Genomic DNA, 12,993 nt, shown 5'->3' with positions numbered 1-12,993 from the left:
TATAAGATCTTAATTATGTACAGCCGCGATACATACACAAGTAACCACAGTAATGATGTCAATCTCATATAAAGGAAAACCCTAGGCTAGCAGACATCATGTAATCAGGAAATTCTATCATGCAATTCCTGAAGATCCTTAGCCTAGTACTAGCATGATGTTCTATCATCTCACATAATCAAATAACCGTATGGTATATTGGGGTCTACTTACTGGCTCCAGCTGATCGTACACTTGCATCCTCCTTTACTTATTTTGAAAACCATTAAAAATCATTTTGAAAATCCTTCCTTGATTTGAGACTGGATTCACACGAGTGTTCCTCCAATTCACTCAAACCAAGGCTCTGATACCAACTTGTAACATCCATAAAATCCGAGCCAATTTAAAACTTTTTAAATCATATAAAACCATTCAGTTATTACAATTTGTTTTCAAAATAGTTTAAACATCAGAGTTCCCAAAAATCATAATCATAAATCGAGGAAGTGTACGGTCACGCCTTCGCCTTCCCACGGCCATCCGCTGAACCTGAAACAATAAACTGAAACTGTAAGATCGAAGGCTTATTGATTTACCCCCAAAATACACATACACACAACAATACACATACAATAACAAACAACATACTATGGGTCTAATCATCCATCGGGATGGAATACGCCAGGCCCTCAACCATCGGGTTGGAATGCCCACATACTACTAGTCCAATCATCCTCAGGATGGAATACTCTCGGCCCACAACCATCGGGTTGGAATGCCCACCCACACAATACATATATAACCGATAATATGGGTCCAATCATCCATCGGGATGGAATACCCCAGACGCTCAACCATCGGGTTGGAATGCCAACATACTATAGGTCCAATCAACCATCGGGTTGGAATACTCCAGGCCCTCAACCATCGGGTTGGAATGCCAACATACTAATCAAACATGTGCACCTATATCAGATAATCAGATAACAGTCTATAAAGACAACATACTAGGGTCCTATCATCCTCTAGATGGAATACCCTCAACTACCAATCAATCATGTGCACATATAACAGGTAATCTCCTACCAGCATACAGACAGTCAGACCAAACTATATGTCACTAAGCAAAACCATATCCGATCTACCAGGATACCGATCTAACAGATCACACTAGCATATAACCATCCTATTTACCAGGATACCGATCTAACAGATCATACCAGCATATAACCATCCTATCTACCAGGATACCGATCTAACAGATCATACCAGCATATAACCATCCTATCTACCAGGATACCAATCTAACAGATCATACCAGCATATAGCCATCCTATCTACCATGATACCGATCTAAACGATCATACCATCATATAACCATCCTATCTACCAGGATACCAATCGATCAGATCATACCAGCATATAACCATCCTATCTACCAGGATACCAATCTAACAGATCATAACAACATATAACCATCCTATCTACCAGGATACCAATCTAATAGATCATAACAACATATAACCATCCTATCTACCAGGATACCAATCTAACAGATCATAACAGCATATAGCCATCCTGTCTACCAGGATACCGATCTAACAGATCATAACAACATATAACCATCCTATCAACCAAGATACCGATCTAACAGATCATAACACTAACAATCCCAAATAACAAATCAAAATCAAAGGGACGGCCTTGGTGCCTTAGACCCTTGAGTACAGTGAGGATAACTCACCTGGCAATGCCGATCTGAAATGAAGAATCAAACTCCCGAATCGCTATCTCGCCTGAAATCCCGAACTATCACATAATAAATACCAAGTCATTACACAACATAACCATCTTTACTAGGGGTCCAAACAATCCATCATGTCCATTCTCTTTATTGGGCCAAGGCCCAATGCCAATTCCATAACCTTGAAAGCCCTTAAGCAACACCCATTATGGGCCCAATTTACCAAATTAGGCCACACTCCCTAATTTTTCCTCACTTCAAGATCCATTATCAAAACTTGGCCCAAAACATAATATTCATAAAGTCCAGCAAAGGCCCAAATCCAACTAGTCCATAAACAGACCAAAACCCAAAGCCCAATTGTCAAAGGCCCAACAGAGGATGTACGCGGGGCGTACTCGTCCAGATGTTGACCACCATCGGGGTGGTTGACCCAGTACGCTGGGCGTACTGGATTTACGCTGGGTTTCACCAAAACGCTAATAAGTGCTTAATGGCTTAAGCACTTAAGCCCAAACTCCAGATCCATCGACCAAATGTGCCATAGGACTATAAAGTCTCGAACTTTATCACTTTGGACGTCCAGAAAGTTCTTAACACATGGTATTAATCCATTAAGACCTTCCTACTTTCATGCATGAGACAAATCTAGCTATTGGGACACCATTTTTATCACTTAGGACCTCTTCTAAGGTTTGAAAGGACAACTCATTTCGTCCAAATCATAACATGCACCATTTTGGGACTTTTGGGACAAGAATGCTACCATAAAGCTAAAATGACTAGATCTATCTCATACAAGTATAAAGTTCCAAGCTTTTTACCTTCTGGAGCTTCTAGGGCACAAACCAACTTCAGATCTACAAAGTTAATCTTCTTCTCCAACTCCTTGATGCTACACCTTCTTCTTAAAACACTCAAGAAACACTCAAAAAGCTCAAACACTCATGGAAATAGCTAAGGTTTGGGGAAAACGACTCTAAGCAGTGGAGGCTGGGGTACGGGAGGGTCTTGTGCTCATAATGTTGCTTATATAGTCCCCAAATTCTAAATATTAGGGTTTCCTTCTGCCATGAGTACGCCCAGCGTACACAAGTGTACGCCCAGCATACTAGGGTGCGCCTAGTACGCTTAGCGTACCCTTATGTACGCGCAACGTACTCCTCCTGATCCCAATAATTGCAATTTAGCCCTTAGACTTTTCATAGCTTCACCCTTCCATCCCCAGGGACTATAAATGACAAATATTGGGATGTTACAATAGATGAGCAAGTTTTCAACTTTTTACCTCAAAAGAGTAGCTAAACTCATGAAGATTCTGGATATAAAGCTTCCCCCTTCAAGCTATGCACCCACCAACTTCAAACTTCTTCAAGAGAACACCAAGGAAACACTCTTTAAGCTCACACACAATAAAAAATGGGAGAGAAAACACGAGGCTAGGGTTTATGGACAGAGGGGCGATTAGGGAGGCTAATAATGGGACTTGAGGCCTTTAAATAGGGCGCAACACTCTAAAAATTAGGGTTTCATATTCATCCACCAACTCGTCGAGTTTTCTTCTCCAACTTTTCGAGTTGGTCCAAAAAGATCCGCGACGCATAGACTTTCAACACGTCGAGTTGAGGCGATCAACTCGACGAGTTCCAAGGAAAAAACACCATTTTTATATAAAATTCTCATACATGGGAATCCGGATGTTACAACTCTCCCCCACTTGAACTAGGCTTCGTCCTCGAAGCCTGCTGCGATGAACAAATCCGGATATTGCTCCCGCATCTGTGCCTCCGGCTCCAAGGTCCACTCGGATCCCCTCCGATGCTGCCACTGTACCTTTACCAAAGGTACCTCCTTGTTACGCAGAACCTTTACCTTCCTTTCCAGAACAGCCACCAACCTCTCAGCATAGTTCAGGCACTCATCAACCTGAATGTCATCCAATGATACGATTGCATCCTCGTCCAAAATTGTGACACCAGTCAAATTTTGGTCAAAAATAAATTGATCAATAATCATAATTGGGATGAACCAAGTGTTAGAGTTTGTAACAAGGTTTCCAAAAACATAAAGAACACTGAAATCCGAGCTATAACGAAGAAGTTATGACCAATCGAAAATCCGTGTCAAAACCGGTAAAACACTGTTCAGTGTAAAAAGTGAATTTTCGATAAAAGGATTTTTAGCCTTAACAATCTAAATGAAACTTGTAGAATATGTTAAACCGAGAACGTTCATAAAAAGAACGTGGAAATCCGACTTCGTATGAGGAAGTTATGATTTTTCGAAGTTTCGGTTTAGCAGTAGACAGCTAAAAATTCGAAATATAAATCGATCGAGATTTAGCCGACGCAACTTAAACGAGAATCGAAGGTCTCGTCAAAAGTAGTACAACGGTAAAAAGACAGACGAAATCGAACGTCGGATGAAGAAGTTATGAATTTTTAACGGATTCCCGTCCCGGTCTGTTTAAAATAATAATATAAAAAATTAAACTCAAAACCAGTCGACAAAGTCTAAACGAAAGTCGTAGGGTATGATTTTACCTACGCGTGCATATAAAGAACGTAAAAAACGGAGCTCGTATGCGAAAGTTATGAATTTCACAAGTTTTTGGCACAAAAATCGAGAAATTGTGGATAACCGAGAAATTTCGCATGTCACTCTTCGGACACGTCATCATCACGTGCGAACCTCCACGTGTCATCTTCTGGTTGGACCGCAGTTCACGTGTCACCTTCTGAGTGGACCGCAGCCGAGGTCCAATAAGCTTCGGACAACACTCGCAAGAGACACCTCGGAGATGCCTTCGGACACCCCCTCGCAACGTGGCATTCCCCCATTGGACCGAAGGTTGGTCAAATCCGAAACCTACATCTGTCCGAGGCAGATGTCTCGCACCGGGTCCGAGCTTCGCAACCGCCTCAGACTTCGCACGTGGCTTCGCTGCTGACCGACGCGTGGCTGCTGACTCCTCGCCCTCGCCAGCTGTCCGATGACTCACTAACCTCGGCCGAACCCTCGCACCCCTATATAAAGGGTGCGAGACTTCTCGGATTTGAGAGATTTTTCACCCCATTTTTCACCCAATTTCACATTTTCACCCCCTCGAGTTTCTCACGACCCCCCAAGGCCCCGGTATCGTGTCTAAAGCCCGAAGCAAGCCCCGGAGCCCCGTAATTCTCGAGAAGTCATCCTCTCTCCTGTCGAAACTCTGCCCGGTTTGAGCCGGTTTCTCATTAAATAAACTCTTTACGGGAAACGAAACGCTGCCCGAATCACCGCTTATCAAAGTGAGTTCATACCCCTATAATTTACCTTTTTAATGGTTTTTAAATGCTTTTTAGGGGGGAATACAAGTTTAAAACAATAATAAATTGTGTTAATAACTGTGTGTGATAATAATCACACAGAAAGTTTCCGTATGCTTTTAAGAATTACCAAATACTTCCAAAATAACGTAAAGTCATGTAAAAACTCCGTTAAAATTCTTTGAAAAATGTTTTATAAGCTATTTCAAAGTATAAATGCCAAAATCATGTTTATATATGTATAAATATATAAATAAGATTTGAAGGGCTTAGGACTAATGAATTATCCTATATCCTTTTCCTTGTTTGGATGTGGAATTAGGGTTGTGTTATTTGTCCGAAGGTCGTTTCCTTCTTAATTATATATATATTATACATATATGAGTCTAAAAGGCTACTCCTTTTAGTATCATTACCTTTGTATCAGGCTGAGCAAAGTTGATATTCCATAAGAATTCATGCTAATCAGATAGAACATATAAATTATAATAGGTATAATTTATGATTCAAAACTAAATATACAAGTATGATTCACGACTGTATACTTCCCAAGGAAATTACCAAAATTCATTCAACTATACCAAGATATGTATAATACCTTTAATATATACGAACAACATATTAAAGAAGTAAAGATACATCATACCTAGTTTGCATTAACAAATGTACTATACAGAGTACCAGGGTTAGCAAACACGTGGTAATGCCGGGTTTGCATTAGCAAAGGTACTATATAGAGTGCCCGAGTTAGCAAACACGAGGTAATAATACACAATTCCGAGTTTGCATTAGCAATGGTACTATACAGAGTACCAGAGTTAGCAAACACGAGGTAATAATTCATGATTTAAGTATACTAGAATACACTGTTTTACAAGAAACTAGGGTTTTGATTCAAGAATATACTGTCAATCATTATTTCATAATGATTGGGTTTTCAAAACTAATATACATGTAACGTTTAATATGCTTTTTATGAGACTCTATATTCAGGTTGTTTAATTCATTTTAGACAACATAGGAAAGTCCTGACATTATAACCAAAATCTCCAGCCGGGGATCGAAACAAGTGTGTGTAGATCTATATCGGGATTGACAACCCCGCACTCAGGCTGCTAGCTACAGTTAGATAAGTGACAATTGTTATCACCAGTTTAAACGCCCACAAAGCGTTTGTTTCAGGTCATCAGTCATAGTATGGTTATAATAACTACTCATTAAAAAGATATTAACAATACGTTAAGTGTATAAACAAATAAACGAAAGTACACCTTTAAAGTACCAGTTTATAGAATACAAAATACAATGGTTTAATATAGTTTTCACTAACACCTGGTGGAGCCAGGCACACTCTCAAATACAAGTTTTCAGAAAGGAATACAAATACAAAACAGTAATACAAAGAGAACGGTTTATGGGAATAAACCACTTATCAAATGGAACTTAGTCATTCAATCTCTGTAAACTAGTATAACATAAAAGACCTTTAGTGGTTAATTCTATAATTCCTTAGTTATTACATCATAGTTATACATAAGTAATATCCGATTGATAGTGAAATGTGTGATTTCCGCCTTACTTCCTGTTCCTTGTTTGGTTGTGGGCTTAGGGCAGATGCACCCATTTGACTGTCTATTCGATATTGTGTTATGTATAATCAGTATAAACTAAGTAATTACAGAGGGAAACTATTGAGGTTATCAATCTAGCACCTCAGGAAATATAGGATTTCCTGGAGAAACCAGTGAACTTATTCAAAGAACTTAGGGTATACTTAACAGAACTAAAATACTTATGAACTCACCAGCTTAAATGCTGATCTACTCTTTCAAAATAACATGTATTCTCAGGAATCCAGTAGACAGGTACACTCCCGAAGCTTTTGAGAAGACTACCTAGTACCGTACTGCGACTCTTGTCTTCTACTGTACCTACTTTAGTGTTTGAATATGTAATGTTTAAACACTTATGTAAAACTTATACTTATTAATGCAATGGTTGTTTGTACTTTGATTACTATGTTACATGTATTGTGATACTTACCTTAAGTCCTCCGCCCCCGAACGTTTCCACCGTTCTGGTTTGGGGGTGCGACAGATTGGTATCAGAGCCAGGTTTTATATTGAACTCAGTATATCAGTCATAAAAGATATACAACTATAAACCCATTGGGATAAAAACACTCTGACCAAGAGTTATACTTTAAAAATATATCAATATTTTATAAAAGTATAAGTACATGCAGAGTATATATATACCAGAATGAGTATCACAAGAAGAACAAAACTAAAGTATTTAGATGTTGGACATTGCAGTTAAACCTATACAGTGACGTAATCATATCTGGGATCAATATAGCCTGATCAACTATATTCATCCGAAATATGACCAACATGTGTTTAAGGGAGTGATTGTAGTGTTGCAACTAGTCTAAAACTTACCTAAGCACCAGAAGAATTCTAGAACCAAAGACTAAAATACTATGGGAGTATTTTAGGATGCTATAACAAGGAAACTGAAAACTTGTTAAGTTCTTGTATCTAGAAGTCCAAGAATCAAACTCATAATTAAAATAACATGGAGGTATGTTACATACCTTTTGGAAAATGTTAAAAACATCTTTTCTGATAGGTCTATAATTACTAAGTGGATACGTTAAGGTTATATATAGCCGAGATTTTATAGACTTAGAATATGTGATTTTCACTCTACTTCCTTTTCCTTGTTTAGATGTGGTTTTAGAGTAGGATTACTTATTCAAAGGTCTATTTGATCTGGATTATATATAATCGGTACACACCATGTGATTATAGAAGGACCAGAAAGAATCACCTTCGTAAAAATTCAAATTTTCTCATAGATTCTTTAGACATTCCCATTCTCGTATAAACCCGTTAGATAAACATAGTTACTCCAGAAATCAATAGAAGAGTCAAGGAGGATCCAACAGAATTTCATTAGGAGAATTCCAAGAAAGAAACAGATAAACTATAGAAATCATTTAGTACCTTTACCCTATTAAGGACACCAATGAGATATTCGCATGAACTTCCGAGATCCAAAATCTTCATTACGAAGTAATGGGGATCAGTGTCAGAATCGGAAGTAAGACAGCCCGGGAATTCAATATACCTATAGAGGAGAAGGAAACCCTATAGATACCAGGAGACAACAAATCATTACCACCCAGAATAGAACAAAGGAAAACCACGCATGATTCATGTGAAGTGTTCGAGCACCTTTTCATCTAAGTAATAACTAGTAAATCAATTCAACCTAGTGAGTTAGTGATTTCATTACTCACATTAGGTTTGGAGCTTATCCTCTTTTCCTGTCACGGCTAATAATAATAAATCAGATCACGGAATCTTAATTGATAGTGATTACTTCTCAAATTCATAAGTCTATTTTATATAGACACTGTTATGAATTATTTTCGAATATTTTTGAAAATTGGGAAACGATATCCACCAAACAAAGGTAACTTAGTTCGGATGATACTCAGTTCCTAACCATTCTAGAAACTTAATTCTGTTCCTTACCAGGACTGCATCATAGGGATGCAGGTCGAATAATTGAGAACAATATAACAAAACATAAGATTAATACATAGATACAAGTGGTTAGAATACATCTAGAGACACGATAGTCGCTCACGAACTCATATAACAGAATCATGCCTCCAAAGAAGTATAACCAACCCACCAGCGAAACACCAATCCTTCAGATAGATGCGGTTACGTTCAAGCTGCGTTCACAGCAACTGTAGCAGCTGTCATGGCACACCTGAATGCTAACAATACAAATGTTAGTAGTAATGCTATCAGTAACCCCAATAGTGGTGATGGCCAAGTACAACCACAAGCACCTACCTGTAAGAACACCTCGAACCTTAAGCCTAATATCTTGAAACGAAAGTTCAAAAACAAGGAAGGGAGTTGTTCAACTCAAGAACCTAACAGTGGGCAACGAACTAGGGCAGTCAATACCCCCATCAGCCCTGTTATTCTAGCACCTACCAAGTCGTACTTAGGAAACCTCCCACACTGCAGCAAGTGCAACTACCATCATCATGGAGTTTTCCGAGAGCTGCATTGCAATAGATGCAACATGAAGGGGCATACCGCCCGCATCTATAGAACTCCGGTTGAGTTCATCACTTCAACTGCCAATGTTGGAACCATTCCCGTATGTCACCTTTGTGGTAAAATAGGACATTACAAGAGGGACTGTCCAACAGAGAAGAACGACGGGGGAGCAGGAGGATTTTGATCCCAATACATGGGAAAGCATCAAAGAACCCTGCCATATTTTGGTACGCTTCCAAACCCCGATAATTATCTATAATTATGATTACTCTTCCGTTCAAATTAAATCACAACCATTATATAAAATTTGAAACCCTAACAGGTAAGCTATGATGACTTAGTGTATACATAAGGGTCATTTATAATTAAGATTTGTAGACTTAGAGTGAGTAATCCCGCCTCATTTCCTGTTCCTTGTTTGGTTGTGGATTTAGGGCAGGGTTGCTCAGTCAAAGGTCTTACCAATCTTAATTATACATGACTTGTATACACCAAGCGATTATAGAGAGACCTAGTAAGGATCGTTTCATGTAAGTTCATAATTTCAAATTATCATAACCCTCGTATTGGTAGTACCCGCCAATTTCGAATCAAAAAGGGATTCGTAGTGATAATAACAGAATAAAACCAGAAGCGTTGAAAACTTAGGTACATAGGATATCACCCTAGTAATCATTCGTCCCAGAACGACTTAATATCTATATCATCGAGAAAATTCCAACATCCTCATTCGACATGGGTTGGCCTGGCCCTTACCATGTGAAAATTCTTATGTTGTATAAGAGAACTTTTCCTTAATCAGCCGTAAGATGAAATTCTTCCAATCTATAACGCAAAACCCTTAGGTTGTCTCTCATTTCAAAACTTCAGAAGTATCCATGCGAAGAGTACCATGCCATTCTAGCCTACTCAGTAGACAGGAAACTTCGAACGAAAAGCACCGAAGTGGTCATAGAAGTCAGTAACTACCGAAGTATCTCAATAGATCTCGTAGGAAAATCATTGTACCGTAGGTCAAGTTCAAGAATAGAGACTAAGAACTCATTAAGCAAATCTATCGCTGCTAAGTGTATACACGAGAGTGGTATATAAGTTAGACTTAACAAGATTAAGGATGTGTGATTCCGCCCTATCTCCTGTTCCTTGTTTGGTTGTGGACCTGTGGCAGAGTCACCCATCCGGATGTTTTGTGAAATCTAAATTATATACGACTTGTATACACGAGGTGATGGTGGATGAGCCAAGTATGAGTCTTATCATGAACTTCAGAGCAAAAGCCTGCATCATGTATTCTACCAGGTGGAATTCAACATGAGACCACGACAGTGGGTCGAGCTACTAAATGACTACGAATTCGAAATTCGTTATCATCTCGACAAAGCCAATATAGTAGCTAATACCCTAAGTCGGAAGGAGTACCCATGTCATAGTGCCAATCATTGACTATGATAACTCATTCAAATCTATCCACACAGAGTAAGGAGGCTCAACAGGAAGCCATGAAACCTGAAAATGTGGCAAGATAACTAGAACGTGTGAGTGTACGGTATGCCAATATCTGTTATCTCCACTGAGGTAATAGAATCATCTCCCAGTTCAGGCGTCACTCAAAAATCTCTAGGAACCAGAGTAGTCATGATTCTATGGGATTGACTATGGTAGAGAATGGGATACCCATTTACCAATTAGTCGAGACCATTATCACACTAGCATTCAAGTTGCTCCATTCAAAACCTTCTATGGTCACAAGTGCAGATCCTATCTGCACTGGACTAAATTAGGTAATACACAGCTAGCTAGAGATCCAATTTCCACACAACACCCTTGCTGATCTGGAATTCATTTGAGAAACTACCAAAAACAAAATACGAATCGGGAAGCGCCATAAAGCTTCCAGAGTTAACTAGAGAAGCTACAGCTTCGATAAAAGAAAACCCTTGGAATTCCAGGATTGATGACCTTGTCATATGAAGGTCTCACTCAGGAAGGACAAGACGCGCTTGAGAAAGCGTAAAATACAAAACTCAAAGTACATAAGACCATTTGAGGTTATTACCAGAATCGGTCTTGTACTTCTAAACTTAAACTACCACCAAAAACTTAATAACATTCATCCCATCTTTCACATATCTAATCTAAAGAGGTGTCTATCCGATAAAACACTTGTTATTTCACTCGATGAAATCAAGTTAAATAAAAGTCTACACTCTGTAGTAGAACCAATAAAAACCATGGATAGGGAAATCTAAAGAACCACGCTAAGTCTCATCCCGTTAGTGAAGGGTCGCTGGATTACAAACCAGGGACCTGAATTCACTTGGGATAAGAAAGATTAGACCTAGTCCATGAGTATCACTTTAGACATAATTTCAGGACGAAATTCCCTCTAACGGGGGGATAATGTGACACCAGTCAAATTTTGGTCAAAAATAAATTGATCAATAATCATAATTGGGATGAACCAAGTGGTAGAGTTTGTAACAAGGTTTCCAAAAACATAAAGAACACTGAAATCCGAGTTATAACGAAGAAGTTATGACCAATCGAAAATCCGTGTCAAAACCGGTAAAACACTGTTCAGTGTAAAAAGTGAATTTTCGATAAAAGGATTTTTAGCCTTAACAATCTAAATGAAACTTGTAGAATATGTTAAACCGAGAACGTTCATAAAAAGAACGTGAAAATCCGACTTCGTATGAGGAAGTTATGATTTTTCGAAGTTTCGGTTTAGCAGTAGACAGCTAAAAATTCGAAATATAAATCGATCGAGATTTAGCCGACGCAACTTAAACGAGAATCGAAGGTCTCGTCAAAAGTAGTACAACGGTAAAAAGACAGACGAAATCGGACGTCGGATGAAGAAGTTATGAATTTTTAACGGATTCCCGTCCCGGTCTGTTTAAAATAATAACATAAAAAATTAAACTCAAAACCAGCCAACAAAGTCTAAACGAAAGTCGTAGGGTATGATTTTACCTACGCATGCATATAAAGAACGTAAAAAACGGAGCTCGTATGCGAAAGTTATGAATTTCACAAGTTATTGGCACAAAAATCGAGAAATTGTGGATAACCGAGAAATTTCGCATGTCACTCTTCGGACACGTCATCATCACGTGTGAACCTCCACGTGTCATCTTCTGGTTGGACCGCAGTTCACGTGTCACCTTCTGAGTGGACCGCAGACGAGGTCCAATAAGCTTCGGACAACACTCGCAAGAGACACCCCGGAGATGCCTTCGGACACCCCCTCGCAACGTGGCATTCCCCCATTGGACCGAAGGTTGGTCAAATCCGAAACCTACATCTGTTCGAGGCACGTGTCTCGCACCGGGTCCGAGCTTCGCAACCGCCTCAGACTTCGCACGTGGCTTCGCTGCTGACCGACGCGTGGCTGCTGACTCCTCGCCCTCGCCAGCTGTCCGATGACTCACTAACCTCGGCCGAACCCTCGCACCCCTATATAAAGGGTGCGAGACTTCTCGGATTTGAGAGGTTTTTCACCCCATTTTTCACCCAATTTCACATTTTCACCCCCTCGAGTTTCGCACGACCCCCCAAGGCCCCGGTATCGTGTCTAAAGCCCGAAGCAAGCCCCGGAGCCCCGTAATTCTCGAGAAGTCATCCTCTCTCCTGTCGAAACTCTGCCCGGTTTGAGCCGGTTTCTCGTTAAATAAACTCTTTACGGGAAACGAAACGCTGCCCGAATCACCGCTTATCAAAGTGAGTTCATACCCCTATAATTTACCTTTTTAATGGTTTTTAAATGTTTTTTAGGGGGGAATACAAGTTTAAAACAATAATAAATTGTGTTAATAACTGTGTGTGATAATAATCACACAGAAAGTTTCCGTATGCTTTTAAGAATTAC

This window comes from Lactuca virosa, chromosome 4 (assembly GCF_052849685.1).
Source record: "Lactuca virosa cultivar CGN04683 chromosome 4, Lactuca_virosa_CGN04683_v6, whole genome shotgun sequence".
Taxonomy (NCBI): domain Eukaryota; kingdom Viridiplantae; phylum Streptophyta; class Magnoliopsida; order Asterales; family Asteraceae; genus Lactuca; species Lactuca virosa.
This window is presented reverse-complemented; position numbering follows the sequence as displayed.